This window comes from Neomonachus schauinslandi, chromosome 7 (assembly GCF_002201575.2).
Source record: "Neomonachus schauinslandi chromosome 7, ASM220157v2, whole genome shotgun sequence".
Taxonomy (NCBI): Eukaryota; Metazoa; Chordata; class Mammalia; order Carnivora; family Phocidae; genus Neomonachus; species Neomonachus schauinslandi.
The window spans coordinates 94,503,234-94,521,159 of record NC_058409.1 but is presented as its reverse complement, the minus strand read 5'-3'; the positions used below and the strand labels follow the sequence as shown (position 1 = coordinate 94,521,159).

General features: G+C 37.7%; 1 protein-coding gene across 2 annotated transcripts in view; it reads left to right on the top strand.

Annotated features, from left to right (window-relative positions):
- Nucleotides 1-17,926, top strand: part of TENM2 (teneurin transmembrane protein 2) — a 923,271-nt gene that overhangs the window by 36,420 nt on the left and 868,925 nt on the right. The window lies entirely within an intron of this gene.

The window sequence follows — 17,926 nt, the reverse complement described above, 5'->3', positions numbered from 1 at the left end:
TCCAGTAGTCCTCCATATCATTCAATAAAATATGTAAAATTCTCACTATGATTTACAAGCCCCTAAATGTTCTTCTCCCATGTGAGCCCCTGAATCAATTTCCTGCTAGTGTCCTCCCCTCTCAATCTAAACTAGCCACACTGGCCTCCCTGATTTCAAAACATAGTAATGCCTCCACCTCATGCTATTCATTTCCCTTTGCTATCCCTTCAAGATGGAATTCCATAGGTAAACACTTGAAGCAGTCTTTTACTTTCTTTGGCTCTTGGCTCAAATATTACCTTTGCACTGAGATCTTCCCTGATTGTCTACCTACATTTTCAAACCTTTCTTTCTGATATACTGTATCCTTTATCTCTATTTTATTTTTCTCCTTAATATTTCTCAGTACCTAACAAAGTATATATTTTATTTTATTTTTTTAGTTTTTTTGCTTGTTTCCCCACTAAAAGAGAAATTCATTGAGACTGGTGTCTCTTGATTTTTTGTTTTATTTCATTACCATATGCCTTTTGTCTGTAATAATGATCAGTGCACATTGGTTGAGTGAATAAACAAATGACAATAGTTGCAGAAGGAGTAAGTGCCTTTCCAGATAAATTTTATCATCGCTAAAGTTTATTGACCATTTGAAATATCAGGAATATGAGTTTATTGACTTTGTGCAATAATAGCCCCTCTCAGTGTGAGAGTATGGGTAAGTAGATTTGGGACTCCTTGAAAGAATCTTAAATAGCTTGTCAAAGGGCTTGGACATGGTCCTATAGCTATTTGGGGTTCAAGAAAAGGAACATGGCAAATTCTGTCCTGTGTTTTATGTTAATAGTTTGAGGAATGGTGTGAAGGAGGAAGTAGGAGTGAGTAGACTTTGGAATTAGTAAAAATCTATTAGGAAATTACTAAAGTAATCCAGCTATGTAGTATATGTCAAATGTTCAAACTTCAGTTTTGAAAATGGAAATGGAAAGAAGAAAAAGCAATATGGAAGGATGGAAATCATGGGTTCTTACTGAGAGTAGAGATCACTGTTGGTTTTAATGAGCTTCCTCCTCATTAAGACAATTTGTTTAGTTTTTCATAGCCCCAATTTCTCACAAAGCATTTGAGTCAGTTAGTCATTTGGAATATGAAAGTCTACCTTAAATCCTGTGATACCACTTATTATAGGAAAAAAAAAAAAAACAAAAAACGTTATTTTCCTGGCTAAAATACGTGGAATTTTCCTGAATTGTTTCATAATGACAAAGTCACTGGATTTTTTTTTAAGATTTTATTTATTTATTTGAGAGAGAGTGAGAGCGAGAGAGATCACAGAGGGAGACGGAGAAGCAGGCTCCCCACTGAGCAGGGAGCCTGATGCGGGGCCTGATCCCAGGACCCTGAGATCATGACCTGAACAGAAGGCAGATGCTTAAAGGACTGAGCCACCCAGGCACCCCAAAGTCACTGGATTTTTAGGATATCTCAGTTCTTACTATATTTCTATCATCAACCAGACATATGATCTTGAGTGTGTCACCTCTCTAAACATTGTTACCTGATGGTATAAAAGAACATCATGGAAAGAGAACACCAGAGAGTTGTCTTCAAGATCCACATTTGAACCCAGTCTCTCTGACTGCAGATCTCATGCTCTTGACTACATAGGCATAACCCATGTGGCCCCTGGGGTAGAAGCAGAATACTCATAGTTCCAATTCCATACAGGGAAGAACTTTCCAAATGCAGAGAGGTGGAGCTGTGACAGAGTGGTCTTCCTGTCATAAGAGAGATTCAAGCAGAGATGGGGCATCATGGACATCTAGTACATTCACTCACCAAGTATTGTCCAACAAGATCCAAGACAAAATAGTAGCTGACTTCTGTGGTTTAATTCTTTCATGCTCCTACCTAAGTCTGAGAACAAGGGGTCAGCAACAGTTCATGTTTCCACTACCCACCATCATTTCTGTTTCCTCATCATTCCTGTAACTTTAGGGTCCGCAGCATCTTTCTGGCACTTTTAATTTGGCATTCATATGTTTTTATCTGTGTCTCCCCCTTAATTTTGAGGGCAGGGATTAGACTGCATTCTTCATGTCTTCTCCAATGTGTAGACCCAAACTTTGCTCACAATAGGCATTTAAATCATACTTTGCATTTATTATATAATGAAGGATATTATGAAAAACTAACTCCTTCAATTCGACCTGAATGCCAGTTGAAATAAATTATTTCAAAAATGTATATCTAAAAGTTTTGAAGTCCAGTCAACTAGGGACTTTTTCAAGATCGAAAGATAGATAGATGGTACATAAAAAATAAGACCAATATTACCACTCCCTGCCTGCAGGAGTGATGACACGGGGAGTCTGCACTTCCATAGCCACACCTGAGAAGGATTCGGTTTCAATACAGAAAGTTCTGTCCTTATAAGATAACCAAAAATTATCTTTTTCTTTGTTGAGAGCAAAAGAGAGTATATTTTGTTTTGGGTAAAAGAGAAGAAGAACCTCTTCCATTTGAAAGATGTATTTTTAAAGAGTTTCTGAAAACAGTGGATGTAAAAGTAACCAGCAAGGGAACCGTGGTTGAAATAAATGTGGTAAAAGTGAGACCCGTTAAATGTGAGCACCACTGTGTCAAGCTGCCTGTAATTATCATAGAAGACAATACCCAAGCAGAGAATGTTCTTAATGACTTGTCGGAACCCAAGTGGTGTGGAAAACAACGTGGAGTGCATTTACTCCTCCTTTTATGTAGCCTATCACAATGTAAAATTGAGGGGGCACCTGGCATTAAATACTGTATTTACAGAAATGCAGTAAAAAAAAAAAAAAATCAAGATAACATTTAGTGTATTGTTCTTATACAAAAGAGAAAGAAGGAAAAAAATGCCTTTATCGACCAACATATTCCAATTATGATGTTTTATTTAAATAATCACAAATGGGCAATTTGTTCAAACTTATTTCTGTATTCCCAGCATGAAATAATTCCCTATCCACTCAACTTTTTCTATGAATCTAAGATGGGATAAGTAGAACCATAATTACAGGAAAAAATTGGGGCGTTGCAATTGCAGTCCAAAGTGTTGGGGCATTTGCTTTCATGGCCTCGGCGGTTCATTCGTCTTTGTTGAGGCTCTGTTTTCCCCCTCACTTTAGCTATGGTTTCCTTATGGTATTTTAAATTAATTATCAATACCTTTTATGCTTTTTATGTTGTTGTTCTACATTTGTATAGATAGCTCTTGCTATTCTTTGTCAAAATTGCTTCCTTTGCCTCTAGCGCGTCTAAACTGCCCTTGAATCATGGTGAGGGCTTCCTTTGCTGGTAGCTGCACCCACCTCAACAGAAACAGGCTTTTTTCCCTGGAGAACAGCTTTGTGACAAGGGAACCGGAGGCTTCTGTATCGACGGGAAGGGGGTCAGGAGATGAGAATTCATTTTTTCTGGCACTGGATGCTTGGCTTTGCCTCAGTTTCATCCCCATGAGTAGCTTGCATTCATTTCATAGGATGCTTCATGTGACCTGTCACTTCAGGAGTATCCTCTGCAGTATGTTATTTGCCTGTACTGGGTTGAGTTCATAAACAATAATCACAAAAAAACTAATTAGCTCAATGCTGAAAATGGAAGCATTGAACACCTCTGAACAGTCTTTCAGGGTTTTTGATTCAGTTAGTTATCTTGTATATTTCATGTCCTACATATTGCAGTCAAATAATAATATTCTATAGAGATGCAATTATCAAGGAAGCCAGGAATAGAAGGTCCTGCATATAGGCGTTATGGCTTAGTCCCAGATTGAGGAGGAAAATTCATCTTCTGAATGATGTGCAAATACAAATGTAAAACCAGGTAAGGAGTTTGTTTAAAAGGTAGTGTGAGGCTGAGGAAGAAATGGATGTGAATTTAAACTCCAGAAACAATTGTGCACACAATGGAAACTCCACAAGGAAGCAATAGATCATTAACAAAGATAAAAGAAACCTTGTGTCAGTGATAGAGGCCATAAGTAAAATGGATGAAGAGAGAAAATGTAATTGGAGGAAGCCTTCCCTGGGGAACAGGAAAACTCGGCTGAATTCCTAATGGATTATTGAGGCAAATCCAAGAAAATGGGAGAGGGAACATCCTAGTGGCTTCAGGGCTCTGGTTTCCTCAATTTCAAGCTGTGGAACCCCCAGAACTGTTTACTTCTCTTCTTAGCCTTAACTTCCCCGTGTATAAAGTGGGAATAATGGCATATCACCTTGGAACCTTGTTTAATGAGGTAATCTTTACATAAATGTATTAAAGAACTACCCAGTGTATATTAAGTGGTGGCTGTTGTTGTTGTTATTAATATCACCACTTATTTTCTGTGTCTTTGAGCTGGTTAATATACGGCATAGTCTTTTAGGGCTGCAGGGTGGTGCTGGAAGTAGGTGGAGTGCTTCTAGTGGGGTTAGAGAGAGATGAGAGTCTGTTGCTTTCTATTTGGTGGTTGTGTGGAAATGTTTAATATTCTTGCCCCTTTGCTCCAAGGTCAGGGATGTAGATCCACTGCACAGTGGGGAAGATAATGTCCTTAAAAGTAAGACTCTAAAGAGCAAGGCTGGAATAAGCTTGGTCTCTTCAAAAATCAAGGAGCTTTAGGGGCACCTGGGTGGCTCAGTCGTTAAGCAACTTCCTTCGGCTCAGGTCATGAGCCCAGGGTCCTGGGATCGAGCCCCGCATCGGGCTCTCTGCTCCCCGGGAAGCCTGCTTCTCCCTCTCCCACTCCCCTTGCTTGTGTTCCCTCTCTCACTGTGTGTCTCTGTCAAATAAATAAATAAAATCTTTAAAAAGAAATTTAAAAAAAATCAAGGAGCTTTAGAAAATCTTTGTGAAGGTACACCTTCAAGGCTTAATAATCCAGTGGTTTCCTTGGCTTCACTGTGTAAGGTAGCAGCGTTGGAGAAAATAGTTTCAATCTAGTTAAAATAAAGTCATTAAGTCAGTGGTACGGTCTGCCTTATCTACAGCTGATGAGTTGATGTATATACATATTTTATAACAAAATACATAACATTAAAAAATATCTGAATTAGAGCTCTGCTAATAATTACAGCTTATATTTATTGAGTACATACTACGTCCCTACTATGTTAAGTGCTTTTATGAATTGTTTTATGTATTACTTCACTAAAACCTGTAATATAGAATGTTTTAATTATCCCCATTTGGCAATAAGAAAACTAAGCTGAAGATAGGGCAAGTAGTTTGCAAAAGTTCACATGGTTAGAAAAGAATGGAGTTGGCTATGGAAAACAGTACGGAGGTTCCTCAGAATTAAAAATAGAATTACCATATTGTCCAATAATTCTACTAGTGAGTATTTACCCAAAGAATATGAAAACACTAATTTGAAAAGATATACAGACCCCTATGTTTACTGCAGCATTATTTTCAATAACCAAAATATGGAAGCAACCCAAGCGTCCATCTACAGATGAATGGATAAAGAAGATGTGGTGTATATATACAAGGGAGTATTACTCAGACATAGAAAAGAATGGAATCTTGCCATTTGCAACAACATGGATGGATCTAGAGGGTATAATGCCAAGTGAAATAAGTCAGAGAAAGACAAATACCATATGATTTAACTCATATGTCAAATTTAAGGAACAAATCAAATGAACAAAGAAAAAAAAGAGAAAAACAGACTCTTAACTATAAAGAACAAACTGGTGGTTACCAAAGGGGAGACAGGTGGTGGGGGTGGGGGGGAGGGAATCACTGAAACAGGTGAAGGGGATTAAGAGAACACCTGTGATGAGCACAGGGTGATGTATGAAAGTGTTGAGTCACTCTATTAAATACTGAAATTAATATTACAGTGGATGTTAACTATACTGAAATTAAATAAATAAACAAAAAAAAGGAGTTAAGTTCTAGCCCAAGAAGTCTAATTCTGGCCCCATGATCTTACCCAAACTTAAAACAACAACTGACCTTAAGCAGACCCGTGGTCACCATCTGGATTCAACTGACAGTGGAGCTTTCTTAAAATTCCTTAAAGGTACTTGATGAACTTTATAATATGCCTTCAATGTTAATATTAAAAGTCTGTCTTTTGAAAATAAAATCATTGATGTCCAGATGCATTTAATGGTATAAAATTATTAAGTAGCATATGCATGAACCCCATCCCTTTCTCGGAAAATTGGAATTAAGTGGTACTTTTTCGATTTGGCCAAACAAGCAACGCACTTCCTATTCCAGGAATTCCCCTTCAATAATGCATCCTCCTCTCCTTCTTTTCCTTCCCTCCCTTTTCTTTCTTTTTCTTCTTTGCTTCTTTTTTTTTTATTCCTTTCTTCCATCGTGTTTATAATTTCTTTCAGACCTATAACTCTCTGTTAACATGCTATAGGTACGTTTCATCTTAACAGTCAGGGTTCCCCTTATCCTACAGTCTTTGGTTTACAGGTCATGTTATTTGCAGTGGCGATCTCTGCTGGGATCTTAAAAAGACACTGAATTGAGGCTCTGATTTGCAAGCATTTTGCAATTGTCACCAAAGCCATATTTGCCTTTTGAAATCAGAATTTGTGGAGGGCTGGGAGATTTTAAATCTAACAGGAGAGAAAGGTGACAAAATCCATTCTTGAATAGAAATTCAGCTCATGGGTGTTGCCACATTGGAGCCTTTCAGGTTACTGTGAGCAGGGCTTGCCTATTTTAACTTGGTTGGCTAGCAACCTCTGCTCTGTGTCACCAGTTTCATGAGCATGCCCACTCCCTCCTACCTCCCTCACTCCTACCGCTTCATTCTGCATACAACATAAGAAAGTCTGGTTTATCCCAGAGATTCAAGCCTTAGTGCAACAGATGAGACCAATTGCTTTAACCCCTTTAAAGATGAGGGCACCGAAGCCAGAAGAATGGTTTGTTAAGGGTAATAGAGCTGCGTAGGGGTTCAGCCATGCCTCAAATTCTCCTCTTCCAAATTCCAGCCCAGCTATTTCCCCCATATTATCACAACACAGCAAACTAGTCAAACTATTATTAGTTGCTAGTGTCATGCCAATGGTGATTGACAGCAAAGGCTCAGATCCTATGTATTTGTCTAAGGAGCCAAATAACATATAAGCCTCAATGGGAGTGAGGTATGAGCTCTGTGCCATGTTCTGTGTTCAGTATCACACTGAATCAATTCAGCAACATTACCGGGAATCTATCACAATCCCTTCACCTTCATAAATGAAGAAACGAAGGCTTATCAGGTGAAGTAACTTCCTGAGATTCACAAGTGATGGAGTTTGCTTGTACGTCCCTGTCTTACTGATGCCAACCTCTGTGAAGCGCTGCCCCCTGAAGCGTGTTCAAGCCATTTCTCCCCGCTCCCAAACCGGAACATGTGCAAACATGTATTTGCCCCCACAGCAATCTCTCCACGCTCTCATCTGATGTCAATCCTTTTGGTTTCTCCTTTTTTTTTTTTTTTTTTTTTTTTTGTCAGGGTGGGGACCTAGCATCTAGAGTAGGTGCAGTAATTTATAGTTGCTCTGTTTTTCTAGCTGTGGTAGCCAGCTGGTCTGGACCATCCCTACTTGGGAGAGCTGCTTGGAGTGTGTGCCAAGTTTAGCCTTTGATTAAGAGCATGAAAAGGCATCTCTGGTCCCTGGCTTTTTTTTTTTCTGCTTTTGTTCTTGCCCACAGGAGTGGTAGAGATGGAGAATGAAGAGGTTCGGTAGGCTGGCTGTGAAGAAAGTTGAGGAAAGCTCCTTTATTACCTAAGGAATATAAATCACATGTCAGAAGTTTGCAAAGGGAAATCGGGACAGAACTGTAAAGACTTCCAAGGGCCCCTTATATTCTTTCTAATCAGTGATTACAAAGCATAGTCCAGCAAACTCAAATGCTAGTATACCTAAACTTCCTGTGTTACTTTTTTAAAAGATTTATCCATTTATTTTAGACAGAGAGAGAGCAGGGGGACAGGCAGAGGGAGAGGGAGACAGAATCTCAAGCAGACTCCATGCTGAGCACAGAGCTCGATGTGGGGCTTGATCTCAAGGCCCTGAGATCACGACCTGAGCTGAAACCAAGAGTCAGACACTTAACCTACTGTGCCACCCAGGGACCCCTAAACTTCCTTGTGTTATAATACCATGTATAACAGAATAGAGACAGGAAAAATAAAAGCAAGTAAGCTGACAACCTGTTTCCCTTTGATGATTAAGAAAAAAAATTAAGCATTATGAACATAAGTATCCTTTGTCAAGTACCCAACATTTTCAGGCAGAAACAATTTATAATTTGACACTTTCACCCAATCATTCAAGTATATTGTAGCTACATAATACAGTGAGAGATGTTTTCAGCTCACTTAGAATTCAAAAATAAAATGAACAGACACATTAACAGGTAAATTATAATTAAGGGGAATAAGTATCATAATAAAGGTAGCCATAAAGTGATTTGGGAATCTAAAGGAGGAGATAATTGTTGCTAAAGATTTTGGCCAAGATTTTTCAGAGCAGTTGACATGTGGGTGAGTCTTGGAGAATGAGTAGTCATCATCCATATGGGAATGGGGGCAATGAAAACTTCAACGCAGAGGATGCCCATTGTGTAAAGAATCAATGTTACAAAATAATGTGGAGAGTTTTTTCACCATGGTGGGGTGACATCAGAAAGTGGCAATGAGGAAGGAAACTAAGTGTTAGCCTTGGGAATATAAAAGGTTGAGTTATAAAAGGTTCACAACAAAATACGACCAATTTGAAATGTCAGTCTCAGTATGTGTTAGGATGTTTTATCACAAATCAAGATTAATCTTCTGTTTACCCTTATAAATAATAAAGACTTTGCAAATAATGTTAAACAAGACTAGATGAAATCGAAATGCTGTTCCAAAATTATCTTGGATCTGGATATTTTTCATAAAAATGTTAAAGCATAAAGTGAAATTTTGTGCTTTCTCAGTAGACTACCAAATCTGTTGGTAGTTAAAACATCTACACCGTCACAAAGATTAATACATTTTTATTTAGTATTGTATCTCTAATATATGCCAACTGTGCTTATTCTGTGAGCTACAGCAGAGCATTACAAAGTTTGTTCTTGTTTGCTTCTCCTTTTTCCCTCCTGTAGGACTAAGGGTTTTCTATTTGTTTGTTTGCTTGCTTTACTGTTTTGTTTTACCTTTTTTTTTTTTTTTCCTTGCAGAACTAAGTTTGCTGTATCAGCCTTAACAGTGGAAAGTCTCAGGGACATAAAACAACACATGTTTATTTCTAACTCACACTGTTTGTCCATTGTGGGTTGACTAGGGTCTTTGTTCCTCATTGTCCTCACTCAGACATATAGCTGATAAAGACCTGACCATCTGGAACACTGCAGGTTGCAGAGGCAGGAAAAACAAAACATATGGAGAATCATGCCCTCTTTCTTATTAAAGACGCTCACTGAAATTGACAAATGCCACCCTTGCTGACATTTCATTGGCTACAATATATCATGTGGCTTTTCCTATTTTTAAGGGAGATTTGGGAAGTACAATCTTAACCATAGACCTTGAAGGAAGAGAACCCCAATTGTATAGGAGCCACTCTGAGTTGCCTGCATACTATATTAATCAGCGTGGGCTGCCATAACAAAATAACATAGATTGTGTAGCTTAAACAACAGCAATTTATTTTCTTGTGCTCTGGAGACCAGAAGCTATGATCAAGGTTCCAGCAGAGTTGGGTTCTGGTTAAGAGCTTTTCCAGCTTGCTAACAGCTACCTTCTTGCTGTATTTTGCATGGCAGAGAGAGACCACTGGTGTCTCCTCCTCTTCGTCTAAAGACACCAGTTCTATTGGACCAGGACTACACCTTTATGACCTCAATTAACCTTAATCATCTCCTTCAAGACCCTGTCTCCAATTTAAGCACATGAAGGGTCCAGGCTTAAACATATGAATTGGGGGGGGTGGGGGACACAGTTCAGTCCACAACATATAATATATTTTTTATCAAGTTTGATTGAATATAAACTTTGAGAATGACACTATCAAAATTATTGGGTGCATATAAAAGGTGGGTTGGTGCTTCCATGGCATAAGCCATATTGACAAATTATTAAACTATGTGCTCTAAAAATTGTGAGTAAATACTGTCAAGATTGATATCCTAAAATATGCCTGTATAGGCTTTTAAAAAAAATTTTTCAACAAAATTCCAAAAAAGACAAGTCAGAAGGACGTAGAAATGGGAACTTGCTCAACTGTCACTTCTCATCTCTCCTCCCTTCCCTCTCCGATTGCAGAATGGAGGCAGTTCTGCTGACATGCTATAGATTCTTATTCAGTATGAGGCCATCCCTGAAGATCCTGTCAGCGAGCTTCCTGGGTCTCTGCTATTCCTGTTTGGGTCTAACTTTAGATTAGTGGTAGGTGTGTACTGTTTCCTCATGATCAGTTCATGGCAAGCTCGCCTGTGAGTTGTTCTAGTTCAATTGTGTGCTTTATTTTTTCCTTCCCTCATTATGTTTTAAAATTAGAAAACAGGATTTTATTTTATTTTAGGTCAATATTTTAACTATTAGTGATTGGCTTGTCCTAAGGGTAAATTATTTTTCTTCTGTTGCTCCTGATGAAGTATTTTTTAGGGTCCCCTCCCCCAAAATGCCAGGATATCACTAGGTGTATGTATTTAATATGTTTAAACTGAATCATCTATCATCTAATCAACTATTCAACAAAGAACAAATTTAACAGCTTTTTTTAAAATTTATTTTTTGTTATTGTTTCTTAATTTTTCTGTGAACATTTCAGTCATCTGGTTATTCCTATGCTGTTAAATGATTCATATGAAGGCAGTACATGATTTTTGATGAAGTACTTCTCATTTCGGGTGATTGAAGAAACCTTCTGTCTTAAATTTCATGAAGGAGTAATTGTGTGTCTATGTGTTATTATTTAAGATGACATGCAGATCTCTTATTGTTAACCAAAGGTTGGCTCCTGTGTTTGGAGGCTAAGTAAGGAGACATAATTTGGCTAAGTTAGATGTGGTTTAAAAAAAAAAAAAAGAAGAAGAAGAAGAAGAAACAAAGTAAAATTTATATTTCACCAAATAGTTTCTCGACTTCATTTCCCTAAAGACTGATAAATTTCCCCTTTTCTATCACTTTTTTTTTTTTCTTTTTCTGGATGGGATAAAGTTGTAGAACACATTTGGATGAAAAATTTTAAACTTTTTTATTTTAAAAAAAGTGTTTTATTTTACAGATTTATTACAAAGATAGTACAGAGAGTTTCTGTATACCCCAATTTTCTCTATTATCAACATCTTGCAATAGTATGGTACATTTGTTACAATTAATGGAACAATACTGATACATTGTTATTAACTAAAGTTCATATTTAGTTAAAATTTTCTCCATTTTTCCCCTAATGTCCTTTTTCTGGTCCAGGATCCTATGCAAAAATACCACACCACATCTAGTCATTGTATCTTCTTTACCTTCTCTTGGGTGTGACAGTTTCTTAGACTTTCCTTGTTTTTGATGACCTTGGCAGTATTGGGGAGTTTTGGTCAGGTGTTTTATAGAATGGCCCTCAGTTGGGATTTGTCTGATATTTTTCTCCTGATCAGAGTGTTATAATGTCTTTTTGAAGGAGGGCTACCGAGGTAAAAGTGCCATTCTCATCATCTTATATCCAGAGTACATTCTATCAACATGACTTATCACTATTGATATTAACCCTGATCATCATTTTACTGAGTTAGTGTTTTTCAAAGTTCTCCACCGTCAAGTTGCTGTTTTTATCTTCCTTTCTGTAATGCATTTTTTAGAAGTCATCACTACACACAAATTTCTTTTAAAGTGTTTAGAAGAAAGTTACTTACACTTCAGGATTGAGGAGTTATATTCCACTTCATTGAGTGCAGAGTATCCACATAAATGATTTGAAATTCTTCTGCATGAAAGAGTTGTTGTCCTTTGTATTTATTTATTTATTCAACTTTTCATTTACATCAATACAGACTTGGGGGTATTTATTTTATACTTTGGGTTATAAGCCAGTACTACTTGATTTATTCTGCTGACGAAATTGTTCCATTTTGGCCACTGGGAGTTCTTTTTAGTTGACTTTTGGGTCCCTGGGATATACACCGATCATTGTGGGTTTTTATTTTGTTTTGAGCACTTTCTCACTTTCCGAAGTTACAAATGTAACTCCAGGCTTTTGTATATTTTCTGTTCCAGTCTTAGAATCAGTCATTTCTTCAAAGAGACTAGTTTTTGGTTTGTTTCCTTGTTTCTTTGAGAAGAGTATTAGAAACCAAGATCTAGGTATGATTTGATGTCTTCAATTCTCTGTTTTAATTTAGCTTTAATATTGGCTGGCCATTGCGAGCTTGATGTTTCTCCCACACAATATGGAAATGTCATATTTTGTTTCATTCTCATTTATGTACTCTATAAATTTTAGATTTTGTTTCCAGATGTTTGCCTTTACCTACTAGGACCTCTAGAACCAGATTGATTTAACTATAGCAAAGTTGTGCTTTTGCACAACTTTTTGTTGGACTGGTTCAAGAGAGCGTAGCTTTCTTCTCCACTCTACCCAGGTATGAGGAAAATATCAGAAATCGAACTAGAATTGATAACTAAATGCATTTATTGAATTTTTAAAAAGGAATTAATAAAAGGAATTTGTTCCTTCATATGATCATTATTAATTAAATTAATTGTCTGAGATAATTATATTTTGGTTTCATTTTTCTTAAACCCTAAGTTACACTGATCTGCCTTTTGTGTAAGAAATATCATGTTGCAGAGGGCATGGGAAGGCAGTATGACTGAGGCAAAAAATACTTATCATAACAATTCCTGTCATCATAAAATTTATTAATTTTAGACCTGAAAGGAATCTTAAAAACTATTCTTTAACTGAATCATCTTAATATTGAGTAAAATGGCTTATGTAAACTCTTCCATTTAGGTAGCTGCAAAACTAGAACCAGAATTCAAGTGTCCCAGGATACAGATTCTATCCAGAATAGAAAAAAAAAAAAAAAGCAATTACTTCAAGAACTTATACATATATGTGTGTGTAATTGCAGAGAGAAGAAACTCATTTGGTAAGGTATTTTGGTGGCTGAGGGCATGACCATCTGAATTACATTTGCTATGTTTGCCTTTAAGACTTACTGGGTAGAATCAAGAAATTTTGAAAAGAAATTCATCTCAGCTTGGAACTCAAATGTACAAGGGGACATTCATTATTATTAATTAATTATTCCTTTATTTAAAGGAAAATAAAATATATAGCTTTTGATGATTCACCAAGAATATATCCCTTTGAGTGGCACTAAAAATGAAACTGAAGATTTCCTAAAGAAACAATTAATATGATTGTGTTGCCTTTACCCTTCCTGGCAATTGGCCAGGAACTTTGGATCTCATAACTCAGTTTCTCATTCCTTCCTATTCCCTCTTGCTGATTCTTGGGATTGGTGATGAGGAAAAACGTCATGGAAGGCAGGGCACAGCAGAAACTTGGAGAGGATTAAGATGCCATGTCTGTTCTTTAATTTCTTGGAACAACAATCCTCAATCCCTGAGCTACCAGACAGAAAAGGAGCATTGCAGACGAGAAGTGGGTAAATGATGCCCATTCTGAGCTTCCGAGATCAGGCTTTTACAAGTCTCCTTTGTCCCTCTGCTGTCCAGGCCATGAGACAGAAGGACAGGAAATGATGTCTCCTTTGAGGGGAAGAGCGAATTTCAGCTTTCTTCAGCATTTTCCTGCTATGTTGCTGATCAGCATTTTACAAAGGACACAGAGACTCGGTTCCTAAAAGCTGTTTCTCATGGCTTTAGAGTCAGTTTCTCAAAAGCAGGCATCACTGAGAGTTCCACAAGGTGAGCAGAGAGTCATCCTGCAGGGTCTCAGGTGCTGGAGTCACTACTACGGGAGAAGGCAGTGTTCCCCAGGCCCACCCTCCATTTAGGCTTCAGGGGCAAGCACGTGCACTTCAGCCTGCGGCCCAGGACCCCGGAGCACATAGCTTTCATTGTTAGGGGACAGAAGTGTAGTCCAAGTGTCAACTCACCTTCAATCATTTATCACTTATGTATCAGTTACGTTGGGTTTGGAGACCATGAACATATGCAGTTAAAAGAAAACTGGAATTAAAATGAGAGAATTTGTGTACCTTTAGTTTCAATTGTTTTTTTTTTTAATTATTATTTGCTAAAGATTTGAAATGGCTTCTTTAGTATGAGAGTGAATCCTTAAAGAGAGAGATTCATACAGACATTGCCTTTGGTAGAAATAAATAAGGTTTTTCAGTGGCCTCTAAACTTTTTTTTGATGTTACTTTTAAAAATTGATATAAGCCGCAGTACTGGAAAGGAGCTAATATTCCTGATTTCTTTAAAAACTAAATTTGGACAAACCAAAAGAGGGTGAATTATAGAATCTCAGCATAGGAGAGAATGTTATTTGGCAATCCACTGACCCTATTGAATTTTTGTTTTTGTTTTTGTTTTGTTTTGAAAAGGAATTTTTTTTCTTCTTCTCTCTGATTAGCTCTGATCATTTAATTCAGCTGAACAAAACATAGTAAAAAAACAATCAATAAAAGATAGCATAACGTGAGTTTTACCAAATATCTGGTTCTTAAATAGATTCTTCCAAAATAATACAATAGTAAATGTGGCCCAAGGAAATGTTTTATGGAATTTTGTCAGAAGCGGAACAGAAAGATCTGTCCTGTTGTCAAGGGACTTCTATCCAAGTCTGCCCATCCGTCCATCCTCCCTCCCTTCCTCCCTTCTTTCCATCATTCCTTCCTTCCTTCCTTCCTTCCTTCTTTCCTTCCTTCCTTCCTTCTTTCCTTCCTTCCTTCCTTCCTTCCTTCTTTCCTTCCTTCTTTCCTTCTTTCCTTCCTTCCTTCCTTCCTTCCTTCTTTCCTTCCTTCTTTCCTTCTTTCTTTCCTTCCTTCTTTGATCCATCCATCTATCCATCCATCCATTTACATTTACGTATGGAAAACCTTCAGTCTATATACCCAGCACTGTTGTGGGTGCTGAAAAACACAGAAGTCAGTTAGACAAAATACTCCCTTTGTGGGGCTTAGATTCTAGTCATCAGCTCCCATGCATACGATGCTGTAGGATTATGGTAGATTGAAACACTGAGCGCTACATGGAAGAATCCACCGCAGTACTCACCATACATGTCCTAATGTCCTCTTGAGAACATTTGAGAAGAGAGGAAAGGCTACCTCATCCCAAACTCTAGTAGCAGACAAAGAAATTTTCCCATCTGCCTTTTAAACTTTTTAACAGACCGGGGGTTTATTATTCAGGAATAACTCAATTATGCTGGTCCTGCTTAGAGTTTGGGGAAAATTGTTCAAATCATATGGGAAGTGGTTCTTTGGAAGCCCCAGTAACATGAAAAAAAAAAAAAAAAAACCCAAACCAGGAGATTTACAATCCGAAGCCAGACTTAATAATACATAACAAATTGCAGCTCTTTTGGGGAATCTCCCTAGGTACCATTCCTAGGGATTCCAAGTGTTTAATTGAAATTTCTTTGGGGACAGTAGTAATCATTCACTTAAGCATTATATTTATATTTGTGCATGAAGGAAGGAAGTCAAAGAGCTAATAGACCAAGTGAGCAGAATGGCTGCTTTTCAGCTGCAGGCCATGACGAGCTGGCAATTCTCGGAGGAGCACTTATCCCGGAGACAGCTTGCTTACATTGTCCTCCGGGGACTGGCGGAGGAGGACAGAGATGTGACTGACAGCTGTTTCTTCCTGGACTGAGACAGAATGCACGATCCCAGTGCAGCCTATTTGATCAAACTATTTTCAGTCTAGAGGATTTAAACACCTCAAGATAGAAAAATATTCTGGTATAGATTTATTCTTAGAAAGGCTATTCTTTTTACCCTCACGGTTAGCTTGGTGTTTTACTCCCAGGAGAGCTGTGCCTTCATGATTTTCAAAGCAAAGTTAATGAGTAACTATTATTCTAGGAATATTTTAGCCGCTAACATTTGTGATGGAATCAAAATAAAAGTCATGCTGTTACAATAACTCTGTTTCTTTGCATTGTCAGAGATCCTACCTCCTTTCAATTCATATGAGAATAGTAGATTAGCTTCAAATAGTTCTTTCCACATTCTGTAAATCTCAAGTGTTGACTCTATTGTTGTTTTCTGGGCTTTGCAGGTGCAATTTTCACCTACATGCATAGAAATACTTGCATGCAACTGGTTTAATTTTTTAACAGCTTTATTAAGGTATAATTTACAAATCACAAATGCTCCCCTTTCACGTGTCCAGTTGCGTGAATTTTAGTAAATTAACAGAGCTGTGCACCCATCATCACAATACAACTTCAGAACATTTCTATCCTCCCCAAGGGATTTCTCCGGCTCATTTGCTCTCAGCTCCAGTCCCAAGTAGCACTGGTTTAGTTGTAACCTACTTTGTTATAAGGGTTTATGTTCATCACCTGAATGTCTAGGTTTAGTTTCCTTGGATGTGGACATTAGTCTGTATTTTTTTTTTAAGATTTTATTTATTTATTTGACAGAGAGAGATACAGCGAGAGAAAGAACACAAGCAGGGGGAGTGGGAGAGGGAGAAGCAGGTTTCCCACTGAGCAGGGAGCCCGATGTGGGGCTCGATCCCAGGACCCTGGGACCATGACCTGAGCCGAAGGCAGACACTTAACGACTGAGCCACCCAGGCGCCCCTAGTCTGTATTTTTTAATACAGATAGATGTTCAGATTAAAATATTCCTTATTTTATAAATGAGGAAATAGAAGTTTAGAGAAGCCGGGAAAATGACCCCAGATCCCAGAGCGACAAAGCTGGAGGATTTGAACTTCATTTAGTCTGATTCCAAAGCCCTTACACTGGGTTGCATGATCACTCTTAGTTTGAGAGTGAGCTGGTTGTGCATCTTAACAGAAGTTGGAGATGAATCAAAGATGATTCTTGTTATTCTTGGGGATGTGTATATCACTTTGCTTTTCTAATTTCTCAATTCTCTTATTTTCATTACTATATATACATATATACTATATATGTACATATTATATATATACACACACATTTATACACTAGCATCTCTCTTTTTTTAAAGATTTAATCTATTTATTGAAGAGAGAAAGCACACAAGAAGGGGCAGCGGGAAGGGGAGAAGCAGGCTCCCCGCTGAGCAGGGAGCCTGATGTGGGGCTCGAGCCCAGGACCCTGGGATCATGACCTGAGCCAAAGGCAGACGCTTAACTGACTGAGCCACCCAGGCGCCCGCATATCTCTTTTTTTATTTGGGGTTGCATTGGGGTTTGATGTCTGACAATTTTCTGATGCTAACTTATGTAATCATTATCTTCCTTCCTGTTAAAAGTTGTGCTAAAGATTCTGCTATTATCTCTTTTCTCATACGTATGAAAACATCTCATAAAAACATTTGTTACTGAAGGATAAAATTGTGCCTATTGGAATATAATATAATGTTACATATTGACCAGGTAGTTCTTTATGTCCAAATGTTTACTTGGAGATACTTGTATTAGTCAAAGCTGGGTTTTTTTAATTCATAATATAAATAATTAGAGATTTAATATCTGACATATCAGAATGATGCTAAATTTTATTAATGTTGGACTGGTAGGAATTTTAATAAAGTCTTAGTCACCAACTCATGACACTGCAACAGAAATTAGTGTAGGGCTGTGAGAGCTTTGTGGAACTGTCAAAATCTGAGTCCGAGTTCCTGCTTTTCTTGACCATGTCCTTCAGCAGGTTGTATCATTTTCCTGCTCCTACAAAATAGCTCTCACTGAATAGTAGTTTCTTTTCATTAACAAGTTCCCAACAGAAAGTCACTGTTTTATCTTTTGAATCACATAGTTGTGTATGTTTCCTATAAAGCACAA